Here is a 24,258-nt window from a genome sequence, read left to right on the forward strand (position 1 = left end):
TATCTTTTCTTTATTCTTCTTCAACATAGGCTCATGTTGACACTCCTCTCCGGTCAGCAGTTTCCGCAGAATGATAACATTTTAGAAAACAGCACCGAAAATGACAATGTAGCTAACATTACTTCCTACCAGAAACTAAGGACCATTGTTAAAAATTTTAAAATTTATCACAAGGGCGTACAGAATGAACAGAGTGGAGCACAACAGTTGGTTTCCACTGTGATGTTTCAATAGTACAGTTAATACACAAAATTTGCAAAAGAATTGCAATAAGTCAGCATAGCATCTCAAACACTGCACTGTGGAACAAATACTAAATCTTAGGCCTTTTACTAAAGCTAAAACATAAAGAATAAACCATTTTAATAGTCAAACCATATTTAGTAAATTATTTGGTCAATATTAATTTTCAAATCATTAATTTTACTCATCAATATTAATTATCCTATGTCAGTACAAGTAGTTATGATTCGTCAAAATATGTTTTCAAAGTAATTTATTATTTCACATAGAATTATCTGTGGCGAACACCATGTCTACCACATTTCAGACTTGCATGTTTTATATTTCTAGCATGACTTTGTCTAACTTGGCCTTTTAGTACACAATATTAATATGATTTATTTATCCATATTTTATTAGTAATGTTTGCTCTCGAACACCCCTCATGGTCAGAGTTGCAGGCATAATAATGCACCAACATCTGGCTTACATTTATCAAGATAGTGATGCAAATGATATTCAAAAGGCTTTCTGATTTCATCACAAAGGCCATCATGCAGGCCATTTTAGGAAAACAAACCTAACCCAAAACACCACACACATACCAACATAAATATCACAAACTCACAATGACAATAATGGTATCTGAACACATTTTAACGACAAGAAAAATCATTTGTTACTATCCCAGTGAGACATATCAATACTTATTGTGCCAGGGGAACCATCCTGCTACACCCTTTGCTGCTGGAATACTTATCACTCTTGGTATATGAAAATGTGCAGGCGATACATCTCTCACATGTCCCGAAAGCTTCTAATTTGGGCAATTCAAGGGAGCCACCTTACTCCATTAATAAGTACTTTTAATAACATTACCTTTGATTGAGATTTATTTCAACATTGCTCTTCTGTCTACTTTGGCCAGGAAGAAAGTAACTTAGCGAAATTGAAGCAAAGACTCAATCAGGGCCACTTGATAAGAATCACTCCCACTGAGTAAAGAGACACTTCCACAGGAGGTGTGACCATAAAGGTAGCCAGAGACAATGATCGCATCTCTGGTGCATACTTTGAACATTCTTGGGCATGCAGTAAATTGAATTTAGCATTTTCAGGAACAGCAGCATTGGTGTAGAAAATATTAAAACAAACATTGCCAAATCCAATAGGACTGACGTTGGTAAGCAGGTGCAATGGCTATTTTTAAAATTATTTTCATTGTAAGCATGTGGCATAATGAAATGATTCTGCCACCCAAAGATGGGAGACATTATGGTTGCAACATAAATTTTACATTAAATAAAGACAGCTATTGCAAATAATGTTAATAGAACGGTATGGTTGCTTCCTAGCAGGCTGGTGATCTTAGAACAGCTAAAGAAATCCTCTAAAGATTTAATTTAAAAAACATAAAAACAGTAAACAATGCACAAACAAATTGGAAAAATCAAGTATTGGCCCACCAGTCCTGGCACTCCACTCCACTTCATATTAGGTGTATGTGAAACAGGGGCCAATAGATGAAGTAGGCTGACCTATAATCCCGTGCTGTCTGTTGTAGTGAGCGAAAGGAAAATAAGAATGACAATTGATTAGAAAAATAGATGAAGTTCGCTGATCCAAAACCCCTCAATAAACATATATGTATGTATATTTTTTATGACGCTTTCTGAACATGCAAGAATGCGAAATAGCTAAAGCTGTCTGTATGCCAGTCTGAAAAATGGGGACCAGGTAAGGCAACCTTCCTCACTTAAATGAAATTGGCCCTCTTCACAAATAAATCAATACATCTGTACCCATATAACAAACCCTCCATACAATTGTAGATATTATATCTTTTCCTATTCACCAACATTCTCAGAAGTTAACTTGTTAAGCTGTGCAAGGTGCAGGATTCCAGGCCCATTAAAATGAATGTCATGTGACATTTCCCACACTGTACACACTGAAGATTCTGATCTTCTGAATTCTAAATAGCTTCAAATTCTACACAGGGAGACGGAACATCCTGTGCAAATGCACATTTTATTCTTTCAGGGAAAACATTTTTTCCAGGAAGGCCTTCCCCTAAAATCTCAAGGTGATCGTTCCTATTCCAGTCCTGTTAGGGGGTAACTCCATCCGTGACTAGGGCAAATCTTTGACCATTTCAAGTAGGGAAGGATCAGATTAGAGACTGGGAATGCAAACAAACTGATACATTTAAGGCCGTTTCCAAACTATGGGGGTTATTCTAACTTTGGAGGAGTGTTAATCCGTCCCAAAAGTGACGGTAAAGTGACGGATATACCACCAGCCGTATTACGAGTTCCATAGGATATAATGGACTCGTAATACGGCTGGTGGTAAATCCGTCACTTTTCCATCACTTTTGGGACGGATTAACACCTCCTCCAAAGTTAGAATAACCCCCTATGTCTTGTAACACTCACTTCCTACCCCTTGTCTGGAATTTACTAATGATGCTTTCTCTGCGGCCATGATTCAGAAATCTGCTGTACTAAGTCCATTGATGCCTGCCAGGTATCTCCTTGCCAATACCTGACAGCTATGTTTACATCCGAAAATTCCTTTGTGAATAGAGCCCCATTATATGGACTTCAAAACTAGGTTTTGTACAAGCAGACATGTCTATAAACCACTTTAGCAATGTACTGTATAGTAACGAGGTAATCCTTTCCATGGGCAACAGTGCCCAGAAATTGCACTATGCACACTTGAGCCAATGCATTTACAGAACCTGCAATAATGAAAGAAATACACTGGCAACAGAACATTCGCGTCACAAACTTGTGGCTTATTTTGCCTCTCAACTCACCTGTATTTGGCAGGTGTCACCCATCACCAACATCTCCTCACCTGCTCACCCGTGAGCACATTGTTTCCCCTGCTGCCCATGCTAACGCGTCCCTTTATGACTAATATACTCACTTTGGGACTTGTTTTAGGCCAATTAATCTTTTGACCCTGATTGAAGACACCTTAGGATGAGATAGCTAATCAGCATGTCAATCCATATGTCAATAATGTCATCAAAATTCACAGTAATACGACAGTTAAAATTAATCAAGACATTTAATAGAACTCGCAAACCACCATGACCTTTCAGTCATGAATAACCACACCAGTTTTATATGATTTTGTGAAGTTTATTCCCTATTGATTACAAATCTACTAAAAAGTTTATTAATCTCAAAACCAAGAAACACAAAAGCATAGTCACAATATGGCAACTCTGATAGGATTTCATTAAAGCAAGAATCAAGAATATTAGAACATAACATGGCGTCAGCATAGGTTATTTTAGCAGAGTATCATCATCACGTTATTCAACAAAGCATAGATTCAGTCATTTGTCTATTTGCATCAGTTTAGTGAATCCCTCTCCTAACCTCGACTTAGCACTGGCATGTTGGACTTCATACAAAACAATTTAGTAACACCAATTTAGAAAACCTCTAGCTATGGTCTCTGTCAAAAGAAGCAGTTGATACCTAGAAAGGAAAAGCAAACAGACAATTACAATTTCATTGCCATATAGTTACCCTCCATATTGGGTCAGCACTCAGGTTCGGTCTTCGTCCTCAGGACATCAGTTGATTCGCCATCAGAAATTCTGCAATCGGTTAAAGTGGCACTTCCCTCATAAGGAGGTAAAGTGTAAACGGGCAAATATATGGCAAGAGTGGTTTTCAGAACCAAACAGCAAAGTCTCTATGCAGAGTGACAAAGGGCCAGATGTAGCAAAATCCGTTTTTGCAACTTGCAAATTGCGACTCTGAGCGACTCGCAATTTGCAAGTCGCAAAAACGGATGCAGAATGGTGTCTCAGACACCTTCTGCAACTCGCTATGGGGTCGCAAAGACCCACCTCATCAATATTCATGAGGTGGGTCGCATTTTGCAACCCCATAGGGAGTCCCTGCACTCACAGGGATGGTGGCCTGCTGTAGTCAGCAGACCTCCATGTCTGTGACTGCTTTTTAAATAAAGTAGTTTTTTTTTCATTTTGCAGCCCGTTTTCCTTAAAGGAAAACGAGTTGCAAAATGAAAAAAAATCCGAAACCATTTGTTTTTGTTTTTTTCAGAGTAGGCAGTGGTCCATAGGACCACTGCTTGCTCTGAAAAAATATTTATGTCGACATTCACAAAGGGGAAGGGGTCCCCTTTGCAAAATGTGTTACCACCAGTGTGACACTGGTGGTAACTGACAGTTGGTTTGCGACCGCATTTGCGGTCACAAAGCAACTCTGAATTGCGATGCGAGTCGCAAATAGGAAGGGAACACCCCTTCCTATTTGCGAGTCGCATTCCCAAATTGTGGGAATGAGCATCGCGTGAGGCCGTTTGCATGGCGCAAACTGCGTTTTTCGAAGTTTGCGCCATGCAAACGGCGTGCTACATCTGGCCCAAAGTGTCTGGGTCATAGCAAATCGCATCAGCATCTCCCGAACTCTCTCCTAGTCTCCTATTCTCTCCTGTTCTCTCTAGTTCTCTTCTACTTCCTGGTGTCAAGGGTTTATATCCCATTTTCATTGTACATTCCCCTAAATTTTGGTTGGATGAGGGGTTGCACCCCATTATCTCCCTCCAATCAACTTCAAATTAGCTCATCGAATTTGTCACCCCATAACAGTTCTCACGTATTTTATTGGTCCTTATGATTGACGTCTTTAGCGGGTAGAATGTCCGGTATGATTTCATATTCTCGTGGTCTTCTTTGCATTCTTAGTCAGTGGTTCCATTGTCTGTACCGGTTCAGGCCACCTTGTACCTGCAAGTAGTCTACACTGTTGCATTCAGCAAGAATGTTTCACTAAGCAAGTCGAATTTCATGAGAACGGATCTACTACAGTTACATTCAGCTTCTAGTTTAGAGAAAAACAAGAGTTCATGTCCTTCAGCAAGTCAGCACACTGCACGTTAGAAAAACACATTTAATATGAAAACAAGGCAGCTAGGCCTCGACTCATGCTAACTAAGGCCTAAAATGATTTATTAGCAAAACATCAGCATGTAGCCTTTTATTATTAGTGAAAAATTATATTTATCATAATACTTCAACATTATTAGTCAATTTCATTAGTCCCAATGTATATTGGCGGCCACTCCCCATGGGCATATTTTCAAGCACGCATTTAACAAATCATTAATACATTTTCTATGCAGCATTATTACACATTAGTTCATAATCAATTCATGTTAATATTGATTATATAAGCTACGCTCTCTCAGTCCCTCCTCTGATGACAGTTGTCATCACACAAACCTTTCCCTTCTCAACCTTTCACTTTTCACATTATGCGCATTGCAACATCTTCCCCTTTGTGTGAGCTTTCCCAAATTACATTGAACAATTTCTCCCTTTCATTTTCTTCATTTCTTTTATTTTGTTTTGTCAGATTTCCTTTAATTCTTTCATTAACTTTACATGATAACCATAATCCAGATAAACAAATCAGAACAATCAATAGACCCCCTAATATTTTTGCAAGAACCCCATTCCAAATATTACTAAACCAATTCCCTACTCTGGTAATTCCTCTCCCAACTTTCTCCCAACCTCAAGGTTCCTTCAGCTCCTTCAAATCTGCACTATCTCTTGTTAGGTTAGTAAGCATACCTCCATTCTTTTTGCTGTTATCTGGGATGAATGCACAACAATGGCGCTCATTAAGCCTCTTACAGACTCCGCCACTCTTTGCTAAAAGAATGTCTAAAGCAAGCCGGTTTTGAAGAGTCATAGCTCTTTCCACAGCAAGTTCAGTATCCATCAGGAGTATAGCCCCTGTGAAGTTTGTCAGCATGTTATCCACAATAGTAGACAACTTTCGAATCTTTATGGTGTTTAAGATAACCCCTACTGAAGGAATTATGGCTCCAAATATGTCACCAACGACAGCAGCCGCTGTCTCTCTCTTTTGTCTAGTATGTTGTAATTCAGACATGTTATTAATTTGCTTTAAATCATCAATCTGGTAGATCTTTGGAAAAACTATTCCCAAATAACATGTCCCATACCATCCCTTTGGAAGACAGTAATAAGCATTAAGTCCACATATATAATAGATCCCAGGGATCGCTGGGTCCTGTCCATTTAACATGAACGTCCTTTTACTCTGAAACAAAAACACATGCCTGCACTCACTCGTTCCCACAAATAAAGTGTCATGCTCAGATTTCGGCCTATATATACAAAGCCTTCCTACGTGTAATGCATCTATAGCTAACTCGCCCTGTGTCTTTATTGCAGTGTAAGCGTAATCATTTGCAAGCGTGCGTTTTTCTAATCCCTTTTCTAGCCTTTCCTTTAATGCTTTCCGTCTATCATCAGTGTGATCTAAGAAACTCTTCTCTACAGGCGTTAGTAAGCAGGTTAGATTATTGCGTATAAGATGTTCCAAATGTCAGTGTTGGCTCAAAGAAACCCCTAACTAATTTTATGTTATGTTCTTTAGCTAATTTATTTAGAAACTCAATCACGGGCACAAAGGAAAACACTACATCTAAGTTAGAGTAGAGGTATTGCACATGTTCTTGATCATAGAACCTTGTTAACAGCAAACTACAGCTTATCCCATAAGTTAGCAGCAGACTATGGTAAATAACTCCTTCTTGTACTGATGAAGGAATCTTTGTGCATACATAACAATTCTTTGCATCCATTGTGTCAACATAATCATTAAACAGGCGATAGAAGACATTAGTAGATAGTTCCCCTTTTGGATTAGTTCCTTCATGTAAGTATTTTGCATCCTGTTCAAACTTCTCCCATGGTGTTAATGTAGCAGTCTTAGGATTTGAAGCATTGTTAGTCACTTTCTTATCCATCCATAGCATTCCCACAATCACACCTATAATTATTATTGCACACACAATACCTAGAATGGCACTCAACCAACCACACATCCTACCCTTTTTACTATTACTTTTAGTGTAATCCATGATCTGTAAAGAATCAGATAGCAGAATAATACAAAGCAAACAATCAACTTGAGGACGATATAATTTTTATTTTTATTTTTTTCTTTTTTCAATGCAAAGTCTCTTTTTCTCAGCAAGTATTTACAGCGTTTCACTTATTCCAGGACCCTTTTGTCAAATCAGGTTTAGCAGCTTGTCATTATCGTTTTTTCAAAGTCAAGTTAGGTTATCAGTGTTACATCTGGTAATTTATCAGTCTCTTTTCTCAGCTTCTCAGCTTTCAATTTCAATTTCAATATTTTTTAACACAATCTTTTTCTAGAGTTGAATTCAGGTGCCGTAGTATTGACCTGGAACCTCTCGATCAAAACAAAACGCCAAGAATTCTTGTTGCCATTCAGCAGATGTTGCCTACGCCCATTCAAGAACTACATACCTTCTGTTTGCGACTCTTTTTCTTTTCAGTTTGCGTTCACTCTGCAACTCTCCTTCACTGAGATCCTCTTTTCTGGTTGTGTCAACTTCTTCCTTTATTGTATCACAAGGGACCACTTTTTCTATTGCAACTTGTCACTTCAGCCAGTTTTCTCCTTTATGTGTTTTCTTCCTGCTTGGCCTTTCAGAACGTTAAACAGCGCCCTCCTCTTATGCTATGCTGTTTTCTCTTGATGGACCTGCAAGCGGCTCAGGAGGAGTCAGTGCACTTTGACCTCCCTCTGCTTCTTCCCCTTCGCCTTCAGGGTCTGTTACTGGTTCAACTTCAAACCAGTATCCGTCTGCTTCTGGGAGAACCTCTCTTTGCGTTGGTTCCCCTGTTACCTCAGCTGAGATAGGCTCACTGTCACCCCTCTGGAACTCACTTTGAGTGACTAAGCCGTCCTCAGTGGGCTCTCCTTCAGTATCAGTTCCCCTTTGAATACCGGCCCTGAGACTTCCTTTTCTGCAGCTGTTGTTTTCGATACCTCAAGTTCCTCATCAGTCGGACACGTCACCTTCTTTGTGTGACTGGCATGCATCCAATTCGGAAGACCTGCACATTTCACAGCAGTAGTTGTTGTCAGTATTACTTGATATGGCCCTTTCCAACAAGGCTCCAAACACAATTTCCTCACGTGTTTCTTGACAACCACCCAGTTACCGGCTTTCAGGGTGTGACCTGGATCACTTATCGGTGGCAAGGTGGTAGCCTCCACATGGTGAGAAAAAGAGCGGACCACATCAGCCAGACCCTTGCAGTAGTCCAACACCATATCATCCGAGATATTTACAAGAGCATTTGCAGGCACTGCGGGCAATCGCATAGCTTGACCCATCAGAATCTCATGTGGAGATAGTCCTGTTTTCTTGTCAGGTGTATTTCTCATTGACATCAGTACTAAGGGCAATGCATCTGGCCATTTCAGATTGGTAGCTGCGCACATTTTTGCTATTCTCGACTTCAAGGTACCATTCATCTGTTCCACTAGTCCTGATGCTTCGGGGCGATAGCTACAATGCAGCTTCTGCTCAATGTTCAATGCAGCTTACAAGAGCTTAATCACCTCATTGTCGAAGTGTCTGCCCCTATCTGATTCTAAAGAGATCGGGAATCCAAAATGTGGTATCAACTCCCTAAGCAGCAACTTTGCTACTATGAGACTATCATTCCTACGTGTAGGGTAAGCTTCAATCCAGTGACTGAAAACGCACACAATCACCAACGCAAACCTCAGTCCTCCACACACAGGCATTTCAATGAAATCCATCTGCATCCTGCTAAATCGACCACCAGCTCTCCCAACATGGCTCATATTCACCACAGTCCGTTTTCCTGCATTCATCTGCTGACAGATGATGCACCTGTGACAGATAACCTCTGCAGTTTGTCTGAATTTTGGATTGAACCAATCGATTTTGAACAACCTGATCATTGCGTCTCTCCCTATTTGGGCTTGGCCATGATATAACCTCGCAAACTGTGACAGAAGGCTGTTTGGCAAAACCATTTTCCACTCCTCTGAAACCCATAAGTCATCAGCTCTCTGTACACATTGCATTCTCTGCCAGGAACGTTTCTCTTCTTTGCCGGCACATCCCTGCAGTGATTTTAGCTCATCTACTGTGTCAACCACCCTTAATGCAAAGTTTAAGCATGTCTCATTTTCAGTTTCAGGAAACAACTCCCACTGGTCTCGAAACGATATACAGTTCAATGCGCAAAACCTTGCAACTTGATCTACATAGCAGTTTCCCATTGACACAAATTCTTGTGACTTAACATGAGCATTGCATTTCACCACGGCAATTTCAAGAGGTAACTGAATCGCATGCAACAAATCCTTAATCTTTCGCCATTTTTCACTGGTGAACCAGAAGAGGTCATGAAACCCCTCTGTGACCATAGATGGCCAAAGTCATGTACAATTCCAAATCCGTATCTGCTGTCAGTATAGATAGTGACTTTCAAGTTTTCAGCTGCGTGGCATGCCTTAGTAAGGGCAATTAATTCAGCTACTTGAGCAGAGTACACTCATTCGAGCCAAGAAGCTTCTAGAATACCGGTGATAGTACACACGGCATATCCAGCTCTCAGTACTCCTACTGAGTCTCTCAAGCATGAACCATCAACAAACATAATGTAGTCATTTTCTTCCAATTGGGTATCTTTGATGTCAGGTCTTGGTTTGGTGCATAGTTCTGTTACCTCAAGACAATCATGTTCTATTTCCTCAGCATCATTAATGTCTGCATTTTCAATGGGAAGTAAAGTTGCCGGGTTCCATACAGTTCATCTCTTGAGGGACACATTTGGTGACCCCAGTATGATTGTCTCATACTTAGTCAACCTAGCATTTGTCATGTGCTGCATCTTGGTTCGAGTTAGCAGAATTTTAACTGAATGTGGAACCATTACTGTTAAGGGATGTCCCATCACTATGCCTTCACACTGTGTGAGGCTTTGACCAACTGCTGCAACTGCACGCAAACAACCCGGTAAGGCTGCTGTGACTGGGTCCAAAGTAGCTGAAAAATATGCTACTGGGCGGTTTGCACCTCCATGGACCTGTGTTAAAACAGACAAAGAACAAGCATCACGTTCATGGCAAAACAGTAGAAAAGGCTTTGCGTAATCAGGCATACCAAAAGCTGGTGCCCTGCACATACATTCTCTCAATTCCATGAATGCCTCCATCTCTTTCTCGGACATGATTATGGTACCGGGGTCATCCTGGACCTCTTTAACTGTCAATTTTACCAAAGGATTTGGTACGATGGGGAAGCATTTTACCACAATCTCGTTTATTTTCCTCAAGTCTTGCACAATTCTGACCTTTCCACAAGGCTTTTTCAAACCCATTTTTGGTGAATTACACGGGCTACTCAGCACTTCCTTCAAAACACCTTGCTTCACAAAGTCCGCAATTATTTGCACTACTTGTATGAGGATATCTTGTGCCATGTGGTACTGCGGTACCTAAGGAAACACTGCATTCGGCTTTACCTGTATCTTAACTGGTTGTACTCCTTTTATTAGTCCTACTTCTTTTCTTGTCAGGTCCCACACTTTTTCTGTTACTGTTCCCTGCAATTCAGGTGGCAAGTCAGTCACTGTAAGCATTGGGAATAAGGTTATCAAAGGGTATTCCTCATTTGCAGTTTCCGTCGCTAACTCTAGAAACTGGCCATCATCCCCTTCATCATCACTGTTTGTTTGCACCTCAATCCCTTCATTGGAACAGGTAATCGAACATCTTGTTTTGCACAATAAGTCTCTTCCCAGTAGGGATACAGGGCTTGAATCACAGACTACAAATTTAAGTAATCCCTGAAAGTTGCCAATTTCAACTTGGACCCGTCTGTAATCGGATTTGTCAGGAACTGATTTGCTACTTCTACCACCCTTCTGGTACGTCCTGAAAGGGGCAATTTCCGAACCTCTGCACTTCTGACTGTAGAGCGTGTAGCTCCTGTATCAACTAGAAATGAAACCTTATGACCCATCACCTTCCCTTCTACATAGGGACCCCTCTGATCTACCTCTAGGGACACTGAAAGCCTGCACTCCTCACTGTCTGAACAATCATCCGACCATTCATTGTTTATTCCATCCTCTCCACACAATGGGAACTGTTGTACTGTGTTATTTTGAGTCATCGTTTGGCCTGTGACTTGTTGAGGAAGCATCACCTGTTGCTGTCCCATTGGAGCTAATGGCATTTGCATTTGCTGTCTAGGTACCATGGGAACCTGCTGTTGTACCTGCTGCATTTGTGCTGGTTGAATACGTGGCATTTGGATTTTCTGCACGGGCTGTAACCCCTGCATCTGAACCATGTTATTCTGGAAGTTCGGATTTTGGCCCCTCATCTTTGTACCTCTTACTTTTTGAAATGTCCCATCATCATTGCTTTGTTGAACAACACCATCCTGCACCACCATTGGGCATTCCCGCTTCCAATGCCCCACGCCCCCGCACGCGTGACATGGTGACACCTTTTTCATCCCCTGCACATCGTTTTGAACCACAACAGTATTCAGGTCTGGACCACGGTTCACAAAACCTTGACCTCGACCTCTCGGTTGTGCCTGAAACATGCCATTCCCTTGCGGTTGCTGTTGTACCACCTGCTGTATTCCGTTCCCCTGCATCCCTGCTTGCGCTGCCTTAATCTGTATCACCATCACCTTCTCTTTCAACTTTCTCTGCTTCAACTCAATCTCGTCACTACAGTATTTCACATACTGCAACACCTCATCAATCGGCTTTGCTTGCCAACAGATCAAATGATTCTTAATCATCTGACTAATCTCTGGTCTCAGTCCTTCAACAACCCTGAACACAAGATGATTCATGTCTTTCTGCTCAATTACCTCAGTGCCACTTTAATGTTTGAATGCCTTCAACAATCTCTCATAGTAGGCATGAATCGATTCCTTGTCCTCCTGTGAGGTTCGATTGATCTTCTGCCAGTCAGTCACTTTTGGCGACACTTTCTGCTTCAAAAACTCATTCACTTTATGATAATACTAAATCACCTCCTCAGATGGTGCTCCAGTCACCTCATCCCTTGCCGGTTCCTATGTCGGCCAGTCCACACCTCTCTTGCACTCAAGCCATAAGTCATTTGGAACTATAATCTCAAACAGGGTATTCAAGTCCTCCTAGAGACATTTTGCCAGCTTCACAAACCTGTCTGTCTGTTGGAACCATTCTATTGGCTTCTCCCTCAACCTGGGATAATCATTTGTGAATGACAAGATGTCTCCCCTAGACCACGGTACATGGACTAGAACCCCTCCGGCTGTTTCCCTCATTGGTAACATTTTGATTGTCCCTGTGTCCGGTGCGGCTTTAGCCTGCTTTGGTTCGGACCATCTCCCTTTTCTTTATCTCTTTTCTTTTCCCATCTGCCTTCCCATTTCTCTAAGGCTCCCAAATTTGAGCACTTTGTAGTATTTCTTTAAGATGCGCTTTCATTCCGGTAGACCTCATGTGATCAAAATCTTTAGAATCGAAGTCTAATCTGTAGCTTCTTTTCAAATGTCTAGTATTCTCAATATCTATCCCGTATTTGTCTGCCAGGTTTGCCAACCTCTGATGCACCTTGCCCACTTCTTTAGTGATCTTGGGGCACAGATACCTCAACTCTGCTTCTGTGTACGACTCTAATCTGTTCACCCCCATTGTTCCTTCCACTAGTTCCATAGCTTCTACACCTAGTCTTACAAAATTTAAGTATTCATCCCTCTCCGACCTCTCTGCGGTCGCCGCAGTAGTCTGTGAAGCGTTGAGCTTTTCTAACCACTCATTTAACTGTTGCGCGGAAAAGCCTTGCAACAAAATGTTTCCTGACTGCATCAATGGTTTCTGTGTCATATTTGTACTCATTATCTGTGGGGTTAGCACACCTAACCCTGCTTGCCTCATTTTCTCCAAAGGAGCCCCAATCGGACTAAGGTCCAACAAAGACCTGAGTCCTTCTGCTGTCTGTTCTCTTGGTGTCATTACGTGGGGAGTTCCTGTGAACCCTCCTCTTATTGCCTCTTGGGTCATTACTCCCTGATCACACACGCCAGGCTTACCCTGCGCATACAGCGGTACTGGTGGACCGACAGTAATTGGCAATGATATAGCAGCTGGTGACTGTCCAGGTCCCAAACCCTGTGGAACATTAACTCCCATAGCTCGATTCATCATGGGTGCTGTAGTTACTGACTGCGGTCCTGCAACTGCATTATAACTCGGAACCAGCTGTTGCTGTGGCTGGGGCAGCAATTGCGGAGTTGGCTCAATCTGTACTAGCTTTGATATCGTGTATATCGGATCTGGCGGCACCATCAGACTCGTAGTTGTTTCTAGTACTGGGACGTCTGGATAAATCCTATGAATCTGTGGTGGCTGCAATGGTATCTGTGTGTCTGGCGCAGTGGGTACTCTGACACCATTCTGTATCAAAACTGTCTCACTTGTCTGCACTGTGCTTGAGACGCCCTTACTCTGGGCTGGTTCTTCAGAGCTCATACTAGTGCTCTGTGCATTATCATTTATGGCATATGGTAGCGGGCGATCGTGTAACAACTGATTAAGAAATTCTTTGTTGTCTGAATCATCTTCATCTACCCAAGACCTCTGAGTCTCTTTTAGACTTGCTAGAGCCCTTGTCTGTCTTACAGGTGGCTTTCTTTCCCTGTGTCTCATCTTCCTGGGTTATTGCCGGGAACAATTTAAGTCCGTCAACTATTCCTTTTCTCCACATCCTGCTCTCATTGTCCCATCTAGCCTCCTCTAAAGTCTTTTCTGCCCTTTTCATGCTTTTTTCAAATTTTTGCTGTCTTTGTCGTATGGCCATTAAATCCCAGACTGCTAATGCCTCATACTGAGCTGGTCTCGGAGGCGGCTTTTGTACACTTAACATCCACCTTAAGTTCTCTAAAATTCTTGTATTGAACGTTCCATGCTCCGGAAACGCTAAACATCCCTCCTTCTCTGTTAATTTGCACCACTGCTTTATCCAAAGGCATGGCACGACTCCCTTTTCCTCCATTACAATATAAGCTGGAGTACCCTCAGGCGGTGTAGGCTCCCCTTCACTCGCCATAATATATGTATCTCCCTTCAAAGCACTCTTTAGCGCCTTGAAATACTTCATTTTCGCGTCTTTTATTTTGTTTAAAATCTAATCAGAAAGTTACTTTAATTTCCAGAACACTCTTCACCCACCTTTCTCAACCAATTGCCTCTCATGGACGGCTGCCAATCCGTGCGCGACCCCTCTCAGCAACTGACCTATCCCAGCGCTGCACCACTGATGTCATACTCACACACACTGCAGCTGACAAAGTCTTGTGGCTTGTCCTCTTCACACACAAACTAATGTAATATATTGCAAGCACCTTTAACAAAAAAAAAAAAAAATTGTCGGTTTACTACAGGAAGGGTAACACTATCGCTTCAGAACTTTACAGAGATTTCACTTGAAGCCTCGGCCGCTACTCTCTCCTTCTCAGTTCCGGCACTCGCTAGCAGAATTCGACCCACAAATCCTACTCTCGACTTGTCAATGGTTCGTTCTAGTGCACTTAAGAACTTGCCAAATCTCCATTGAAGGTTTCATGCACACAATTTGACTCAAACTCGACTTGTCAACCACGCCCGATTGACCTATTAAACCGCACAAATTACAACATAAACCCAAGTGTCTCCTACACTTGTCAATATACTCTGGAGTCTTAGACCACGATGGGTCCGTACATCACCAACAACCACGTGGATCATTTTGAACACAAAGCTCCACACTCACATGAAGTTCACCGACTTCCCTACTCTCATACTGCGGAGTACGCCCACTCCTACTAAAACAAAATTACCTGGCCTAAATTCACACAAACATCACCTGCCATATGCATAAACTGAGCAAGCGCAAATTCTACACCACACATGCTAAAACGCTGAGAACATACCCAACTCACTTAGGCGAGCTCCGAGATTCCGGGAAAGTCATGGGGAATTTAGAAACACATCATACCTCCAATTTGCGTTATCTCGAAAAACAATTCAAAACAATAGTCCTCCGTCCCAGGGCCCCCAAGGGCCTAAACCGTCGCTCTGCTACCAGAACTGCTAACGCGTCCCTTTATGACTAATATACTCACTCTGGGGCTCGTTTTAGGCCAATTAATCTTTTGACCCTGATTTAAGACACCTTAGGATGAGATAGCTAATCAGCATGTCAATTAATATGTCAATAATGTCATCAAAATTCACAGTAATACGACAATTCAAATTAATCAAAGACATTTAATAGAACTCGCAAACCACCAGGACCTTTCAGTCATGAATAACCACACCAGTTTTATATGATTTTGTGAAGTGTATTCCCTATTGATTAAAATTCTACTAAAAAGTTTATTAGTCTCAAAACCAAGAAACACAATAGCATAGTCACAATATGGCAACTCTGATAGGATTTCATTAAAGCAAGAATCATGAATATTAGAACATAACATGGCGTCAGCATAGGTTATTTTAGCAGAGTATCATCATCACGTTATTCAACAAAGCATAGATTCAGTCATTTGTCTATTTGCGTCAGTTTAGTGAATCCCTCTCCTAACCTCGACTTAGCATTGGCATGTTGGGCTTCATGCAAAACAATTTAGTAACACAAATTTAGAAAACCTCTAGCTATGGTCTCTGTCAAAAGAAGCAGTTGGTACCTAGAAAGGAAAAGCAAACAGACAATTACAATTTCATTGTCACATAGTTACCCTCCGTATTGGGTCAGCACTCAGGTTCGGTCTTCGTCCTCAGGACATCAGTTGATTCGCCATCAGGAATTCAGCAATCGGACAAAGGGGCTTTTCCCTCATAAGGAGGTAAAGTGTAAACGGGCAAATATATGGCAAGAATGGTTTGTAGAACCAAACAGCAAAGTCTCTATGCAGACAAAGGGCCTGATTCCGAGTGAGGCGGGTGGCGGTAGCCGCCCGCCTCGCGGGAACCGGCATATGGCCGCTCCGCGGTCGAAAGACCGCGGAGGCCATTCAGGCTTTCCCGCTGGGCTGGCGGGCGACCGCCAGAAGGCCGCCCGCCAGCCAGACCAGCGGGAAACCCCTCCCCACGAGGAAGCCGGCTCCGAATGGAGTCGGCGGAGTGGGTATGTGCGACGGGTGCAGTTTGCACCCGTCGCGTATTTCAGTGTCTGCATTGCAGACACTGAAATACACAGTGGGGCCCTCTTACGGGGGCCCCTGCAGTGCCCATGCCGTTGGCATGGGCACTGCAGGGGCCCCCAGTGGCCCCTCGGCGCCCCCTACCGCCATCCTGTTCCTGGCGGGAGACCCGCCAGGAACAGGATGGCGGTAGGGGGTGTCAGAATCCCCATGGCGGCGGAGCGCGTTCCGCCACCATGGAGGATTCTCCTGAGCAGCCGAAAGTCAGTGGGAGACAGCCGACTTTCCGTTTCTGAGCACCGCCAGCCTGTTGGCGGTGCTCCCGTGGTCGGTGACCCTGACGGTCACCGACCGCCAGGGTCAGAATGACCCCCAAAGTGTCTGGGTCATAGCAAATCGCATCAGCATCTCCCTAACTCTCTCCCAGTCTCCTATTCTCTCCTGTTCTCTCTAGTTCTCTTCTACTTCCTGGTGTCAAGGGTTCAGATCCCATTTTCGTTGTACATTCCCCTACATTTTGGTTGGATGAGGGGTTGCACCCCATTGTCTCCCAACAATTAACTTCAAATTAGCTCATCGAATTTGTCACCCCATAACAGTTCTCACGTATTTTATTGGTCCTTATGATTAACTTCTTTAGCTGGTAGAATGTCCGGTATGATTTCATACTCTTGTGGTCTTCTTTGCATCTTTAGTCAGTGGCTCCATTGTCTGTACCGGTTCAGGCCACCTTGTACCTGCAAGTAGTCTACACTGTTGCATTCAGCAAGAATGTTTCACTAAGCAAGTCGAATTTCATGAGAACGGATCTACTACAGTTACATTCGGCTTCTAGTTTAGAGAAAAACAAGAGTTCATGTCCTTCAGCAAGTCAGCACACTGCATGTTAGAAAAACACATTTAATATGAAAACCAGGCAACTAGGCCTCGACTCATGCTAACTAAGGCCTACAATGATTTATTAGCAAAACTTCAGCATATAGCTTTTTATTGTTAGTGCAAATTTATATTTATCATAACACTTCAACATTATTAGTCAATTTCATTAGTCCCCGTGTATATTGGCGGCCACTCCCCATATTTTCAAGCACGCATTTAACAAATCATTAATACATTTTCTATGCAGCATTATTACACATTAGGTCATAATCAATTCATGTTAATATTGATTATATAAGCTACGTTCTCTCACCCCGACCATATTGTTTCACCTGCCGAAGACGGCATGAGCTATTTTCTGGTCTAAAGGATTATATTCCACTTCTTTAGTTCGTATTCCTACTGATCTATAAAGGGGGAAAGAGTAGCGTGTCTGGCTCGATGCGTTATTTGGCCTTTTCACTGCACGAGCAGTGTTTGGCTATTATGTAATTCTCCGAATCTTCTGTTTTCTTTCGACAACGGGGCTAATAGTAAGACTGACAGTGCTTTTGGCCATTTCACTCATTTTCATTACCCTTCAACCATTTGCAATCATTGGGTATGGGAAATATGTCTAGAACATGTCTGAGTGAAGTCAGGTAAGAGAATTTTGCACATTCCTGTACAAGATGCTTTGATGTCTCACCGGGAAGGGGGTTATTGTCACTGTAGCATGAAGGAGCGAAAATGGCCATGACACTTAGGGACCTATATGAGCCAGTTAATGTTGGAAGATGACATTGGGCAATGAGTTTTAAAAGATGTGCTCATCACTTTCTGCGATTTAGATACATGGTTATATTGTCGAACTCCTATGTATTTGCAATTTGCATAGGAGATGACATAATGTGATTTTATAGTATCAATTGCTTTCACTCCCAGTAACATAATTTAGCTAAAAGATTGTGTGATGTCAGTTTTCTGTGTCACCATTAGGACCAAGCAACAAAAGTCAGAACTTTCATTGGTAGATTGTGTTTCTAGTCCGAATCGACATGCCCTAGCTGTTCTGGCTGGACTATTACTAATCAATCAATCATTACACTTGTGAAGCATACTACATACCCGCAAGGGTCTCAAGGCGCTGGGAAACAAAAAAAGGGGGGGGTGCTGCTACTGCTCGAAGAGCCAAGTCTTGAGGTGTCTTCTGAGGGTGAGCAGGTCTTGGATCTTTCTTAGGTTGGTCGGGAGGGTGTTTCAGGTCTTGGCGGTGAGGTAGGAGAAAGATCTGCCGCCGGAGGATTTTCGCCGGATGCGGCGGACGGAGGTGAGGGCGAGGTTGGAAGAGCGGAGCTGTCGGGTGGGGGTGTAGAAGCTGAGTCTGTTGTTCAGGTAGGCTGGTCTGGTGTTGTGGAGTGCTTTGTGTGCGTGGGTGAGGAGCTTGAAGGTGATCCTCTTGTCGACGGGGAGCCGGTGCAGGTCTCTCAGGTGGGGGGTGATGTGGCTGTGGCGGGGTATGTTGAGGATGAGTCAGGCAGAGGCATTTTGAATACGTTGGAGGCGTTGCAGGTGTTTGGACGGGATGCCTGCGTAGAGTACGTTGCCGTAGTCGAGCCTGCTGCTGACGAGGGCCTGTGTTACTGTTTTTCTTGTTTCAGTTGGGATCCATTTGTAGATACTGCGAAGCATGCAGAGGGTGTTGTAGCAGGAGGAGATGGCGTTGACCTGTTTTGACATGGAGAGGGATGAGTCGAGGATGAAGCCAAGGTTGCGTGCGTGGTCGGTTGGTGTCGGTGGGGTCCCCAGCGAGGCTGGCCACCACGAGTCGTCCCAGGCAGAGGGGGTGGGCCCAAGGATGAGGATCTCCGTTTTGTCCAAGTTCAGTTTCAGCCTGCTGCCTCTCATCCAGTCGGCGACAGCCTTCATGCCCTCGTGGAGGTTGGTTTTGCCGGTGTGTGGGTCCTTAGTGAGGGAGAGGATGAGTTGGGTGTCATCGGCGTAGGAGATGATGTTGAGGTTGTGTTGGCAGGCCACTTGTGCGAGGGGGGCCATGTAGATATCGAACAGCGTCGGGCTAAGGGATGAGCCCTGGGGTACGCCGCAGATAATGTTGGTGGCTTCGGATTGGAAAGGGGGGAGGCGGACTCTCTGGGTTCTGCCTGAGTGGAAGGATTTGGTCCAGTCGAGGGCTTTCTCTTGGATCCCTGCTTCGTGGAGGCGGATTTTCAGAGTGTGGTGGCAGACTGTGTTGAAGGCAGCTGACAGGTCTAGGAGGATGAGGGCTGATGTTTCTCCATTGTCGAGTTGGCTTCTGATGTCGTCTGTGGTGGCGAGGAGGGCAGTCTCGGTGCTGTGGTTCCATCTGAATCTGGACTGGGAGGAGTCGATGATGTTGTTGTCTTCGAGGTAGCGGGTTAGTTGTGTGTTGACGATTTTCTCAATGACCTTCACTGGGAATGGGAGCAGGGAGATGGGCTGGAAATTCTTGAGGTCCTTGGGGTCCGACTTCGGTTTCTTGAGTAGGGCGTTGATTTCGGCGTGTTTCCAGTTTTCCGGGAATCTTGCTGTTTCGAAGGAGATGCTGATGATCTTCCGTAGGTGGGGTGCGATGGCTGTGCCTGCTTTGTTGTATACGTGGTGTGGGCACAGGTCTGACCGTGATCCTGAGTGGATGGAATTCATGGTCTTGCAAGTCTCATCATCATTGACGCTGGTCCAAGAGGTCAGGTGGTTGGTGCGGGTGGAGTTCGTGGAGGGGGAGATCGGCGTAGTTGAAATAGTTGGGGTGTTGAAGCTGTCGTGGATGTAAGCGATCTTTCGGTGGAAAGCGGTGGCTAGAGCGACGCACAGTTCTTGGGAGGGTGGGATGTCGTTGACGGTGGCGCTGGGGTTGGAGAGTTCCTTCATGATGTTGAAGAGTTCTTTGCAGTCGTGAGCGTTGTTTTCCAGGCGGGTTTTGAAGGAGGATCTCTTTGCTAGCCTGAGGAGTTGGTGATGTCTGCGTGTGGCGTTCTTGAGTGCTGTGTGGAGCCATTTCTTCTTGAGGTTGCGGCAACTGCGCTTGGAGGGTTGGAGGTCATTGGTGAACCAGGTGGCTTTCTTGCTGTTTTGGTTGTTGGTGGGCTTTTTGAGTGGTGCGAGGCAGTTGGTGCAGTCGTTGATCCATAGTCTGAGGTTCTGGGCGGCGATGTCAGGGTCGGTGGGGTCGGTGGGCGGTTTCTGGGCTAGGGCGTTGGTCAGCTGATCTTCGGTGTCTTTGCTCCAGCATTGACGGGGTGGTCGCTCGGTGTGGTGGTGTTTGGTTTGTTTCTTGAAGGTGAAGTGAATGCAGTGGTCGTCGGTCCAGTAGAGTTCGGTGGTGCGGTTGAAGGCGATGTGGTCGCTTGTGGAGAAGATGGGGTCTAGAGTGTGACCGGCTGCGTGGGTGGGTGTGTTGACAAGTTGTCTGAGGCCGAGGTTGGCAACGTTGTCAATCAGGGTGGTTGAGTTGACATCGTTATTCTTTTCAAGGTGGAAGTTTAGGTCCCGAAGGAGGATGTAATCTATGGAGGCGAGTGCATGGGTGCTGGCGAGGTCGGCGATGGTGTTGCTGAACAGTGCCCTGGGTCCAGGGGGTCTGTAGATGACCGTTCCTCTGAGGGTGGTGTTGGGGTCTGTGTGGATTTGGAAGTGTAGGAGTTCGGCGGAGTTGAGGGTGTCGTCCAGGTGGGTGTGAACTTCGAGGGTGGCCTTGTGGACGATGGCTATGCCTCCTCCAGTTCCGTTGATGCAGTCTCTGCGGGAGATCTTGTACCCGTCCGGAGTGGCTATGTCGATGTCAGGCGCTGAGAAGTCGTTCCACCAGGTTTTGGTCAGGAAGGCTACGTCGCGGGTGGTGGTGTCAAGTAGGTCCCAGAGCTCGATGGCGTGCTTGCGAGCGGAGCGAGTGCTGAGGAGTATGCAGTGGAGGTGGTTGGTTTAGGTCCTGAGAGGTTTATAGGCTCTGTCGCAGGTGAAGCTACAGTTGCGGCTGGAGAAGGGTCCGTGTGTGCTTTTTGGAGTGGCCTGGAAGCAGGTGGTGCCTCGACCGATGTTGAGTGCGAGGAGGGTGCTGGCGTCGTAGCGGAGACTGGGGGTCCGGGGCGTGGGGGGGGCGGGGGAACGGGGAGAGAGAGAGGGAAAAAAAGGCGCAATAGGAAAACAAAGAAAAATAAACAGGAGAGTAGCAGGCAGGAAAAAGTGAAAAGGCAAAGACCAGAAAAAGGAATGCAAGAAAGATAGACAAAGAACCAAAAAACAGAAAAGCACTCTAGCGCTTACCAGGCACCAGGGAGGATCGGGTCCAGGAGGGCCTCGATCCCTTGGAGCAGCAAGGGCGGGGAGGGGGGAGACACGGGCACGGCTCGGTGGTGCTGTGCGCGCAGGGAGTGTTCACCTGGCCAAAACATGGAGCGGAAACAACAGATTTGCATTTTGCTAGTTCCTGTTTGGAGGGTCATGGTGCGCAAAAAGATAAAGCACTTGTATGCGGCCTTGAGTAATTACCGATGACTGAAATTTATTTTACCCATTGTTGTTTTCCTCAGTTCAGAGACCTATGTGCGACAAACGTCCAGATGTGGGAACCGTGCTCACTATCCCACAGGACATAAGCTGGACAGCAGGAAAAACAGCTGAATTTGGAAATTGACATGGGATAGGATCAAAAAAATATTTGCTGTCACGTGCATTCAAATCAAAATTATAATATCAAGTAGCCAAAGAACTCGTTCCCCAAATGACAGAAAGAAAATAGATATTATGCAAACTTAATAAAAGAAAGCAACTCCTCATAGATGGAGTAAAGTGAACACTATATTGGGATGCTCAGACAGTCTACATCCATCCTCAACAATAAAACTTGAATTTTGCCATAAAACAGTCTGACATTTGTGCAGCATTTCCCGAAAACATGCAGATCCACAAATAACCTCATGACAACAAAAAAACTGACTCAAAATCAGTCTCATGGATAGCTCCTCATAAAGTGACAGGGACTCACCCAACATCACCAAATGGAAACAAGCATTTGCAATGCAATGGTCCTTGCGTCTGCACGAGTTTGAGATACTAGCATTGTAAATTCCTAACTGGACTTTTCTTGCCATATAAATTGAAAATGAAAAGTAAAGCAGTTGGCATAAGTGAGACGACGGCCACCATAAGTGTGAGCACAGCACAAAGGAGACCCTGAAAAAGAAAAGGAAGTTCGCTCACAGTCAAACGTATCACAAAAGTGCAATTATTCATGTAACAGGGTTGGTGTCCAAGGCGGTAACAAAACCCGCCTCAAGGGAGGAGAAACGTAAAGCATTTTCCAATTACAACAAAGAATTTTCGAAAGGCAAGCCCATCAAAGAGTGATAGTGATGGGTGTGCGGTGGGCGTGACTACATGCCCATGGAGCTTACAACACGTCAGAGCGCTTGCACACTCGGCCTAAAAAAGGACCACAGTGAACTTTTCAAAAGAGAAACATGAAGTGCTCTTAGCAAAATAGAACAAGACCCACTAGAGTCCTCCACATGAATGACAAAAGGCAACCATGCTGACTTGCAAGCAAAGATGGTTAATGTTCACCTCAAATGAGAACAAATCCCCAAATATGATCCTGGATATGAAATGGCCCAGATAAAACCAAAAGTGGGAAAACGCCACACATAATACCTCATAAAATCAATCCTTACGTGGATTTAAAATAAACACATTAAACCACGAATCTGCCAGATGAACGCCCTGGCCCAGCGATGGATCTTTCCGAAACCAATACTGGACAGCCTCACTAATGCACTGCTGAAAGACACTCATACATGTGTGACCTCAGGGAGCCTCTGAACTTGATCAGAAACGTGGAAATGGTAGGGATACTCCCTGATTAAGTCAATCGCATGTGGGGTCATGTTTGCCTGTGGGATGCTGTTAGATTGTTTGGTCAAGTCAAGTATAGCCCCTGCTACTGGGCTCCATGACTTGCACTTATCTTCACTCCACATTGTTGCAGGCCCATATCATTTACTTAGGCTTGTGTACTGTCGTGCAACCAGCGAATAGTGATGTGTCACTGGTTAGTTGCAACATAATGCAGCTATACTTTTGGTGAGTGCAGATATCTGTAAGACCGTAAGTAATTGGTGGTGTCATGCGTATTTATTTTTTTCTTATTTAAATATGAATTTCTAGTTTCTTTTAGTGCAAACTAGTCATCCGAGGTGTCAGAGTGCTTTATGTAAGAACAATTACAATAAAAACAAAATTAGGTTAGTTGCATTACACACAAAGTTAAAAGGATCATGTTACAGTCAAGAAATGTATTTTTTTTAAATCATTTAATATGATGGTTACAGGATCTGGACCCTAGCCTGGAATGCACCTATCACTGGAGCCACAAGCATTCTTGCTCAGACCCTCACTCCTATGTTCCTGAAACCAGGGTGCCGGAGGTAAGGGGCCAGCAGAGTTGTGTCCCACATTTCAGAGTATGCATTTGTTTTTTGTTGATAATTCTTGCTAAGGACCATGTATACTTGCGGAATCTCTGAAATAACTGGAACAACGATGGGCAATATGTCGACAGTCAAGGCCAGGAATAAATTGTATCTCTAAATAATGAATTAACAGATTCGTTTTGACAGAGTGTTCAGAAAAGACATGGAGGCCTCCAGGTGATCCAAAAAGAACATTACATGCCCAGAAGCATGTTGTTGGTGTCTCCCTAAACAACGAGTCGATGTTACTTCATAAGATCACAGCTGTCACACACACATCTCCTTTTTAACTTTGGTAGGTACCCAGCTCATCAGAGATTTTAAGGTAATCCCCTCTTCCTTTCTACACTCCGATGGGTGCCCGCAAATGAGATTTACCATTGGAGCACCTGGTTCAGAGGTGATCCTTGGTTGCGAGGTGTCCAGATCCGACACATGCATACAAAGAGATGTAAGGATATATGTGGAATGGACAGAGGGCACAATGAATGGCTATGTCTCTGAAACTCCAACTCACTGGTGCAGCACTCTTCAATTCTGTGCCAATCTCTGCGGTGGCATGGTCCCCCCAACAGTGGTACTTCTCACT

The 24,258-nt window shown here is 44.1% G+C and overlaps 1 long non-coding RNA gene across 1 annotated transcript in view; it reads left to right on the forward strand.

Annotated features, from left to right (window-relative positions):
- Window positions 1-23,321, forward strand: part of LOC138295674 (uncharacterized) — a 175,176-nt gene extending 151,855 nt beyond the window's left edge. The window contains exon 3 of the long non-coding RNA XR_011203662.1: window positions 21,732-23,321. This is a non-coding gene — a long non-coding RNA (uncharacterized lncRNA). The remainder of the gene's footprint in view (window positions 1-21,731) is intronic.
- The last annotated feature ends 937 nt before the right edge of the window (window positions 23,322-24,258 follow it).

This window comes from Pleurodeles waltl, chromosome 1_2, assembly GCF_031143425.1.
Source record: "Pleurodeles waltl isolate 20211129_DDA chromosome 1_2, aPleWal1.hap1.20221129, whole genome shotgun sequence".
Taxonomy (NCBI): Eukaryota; Metazoa; Chordata; class Amphibia; order Caudata; family Salamandridae; genus Pleurodeles; species Pleurodeles waltl.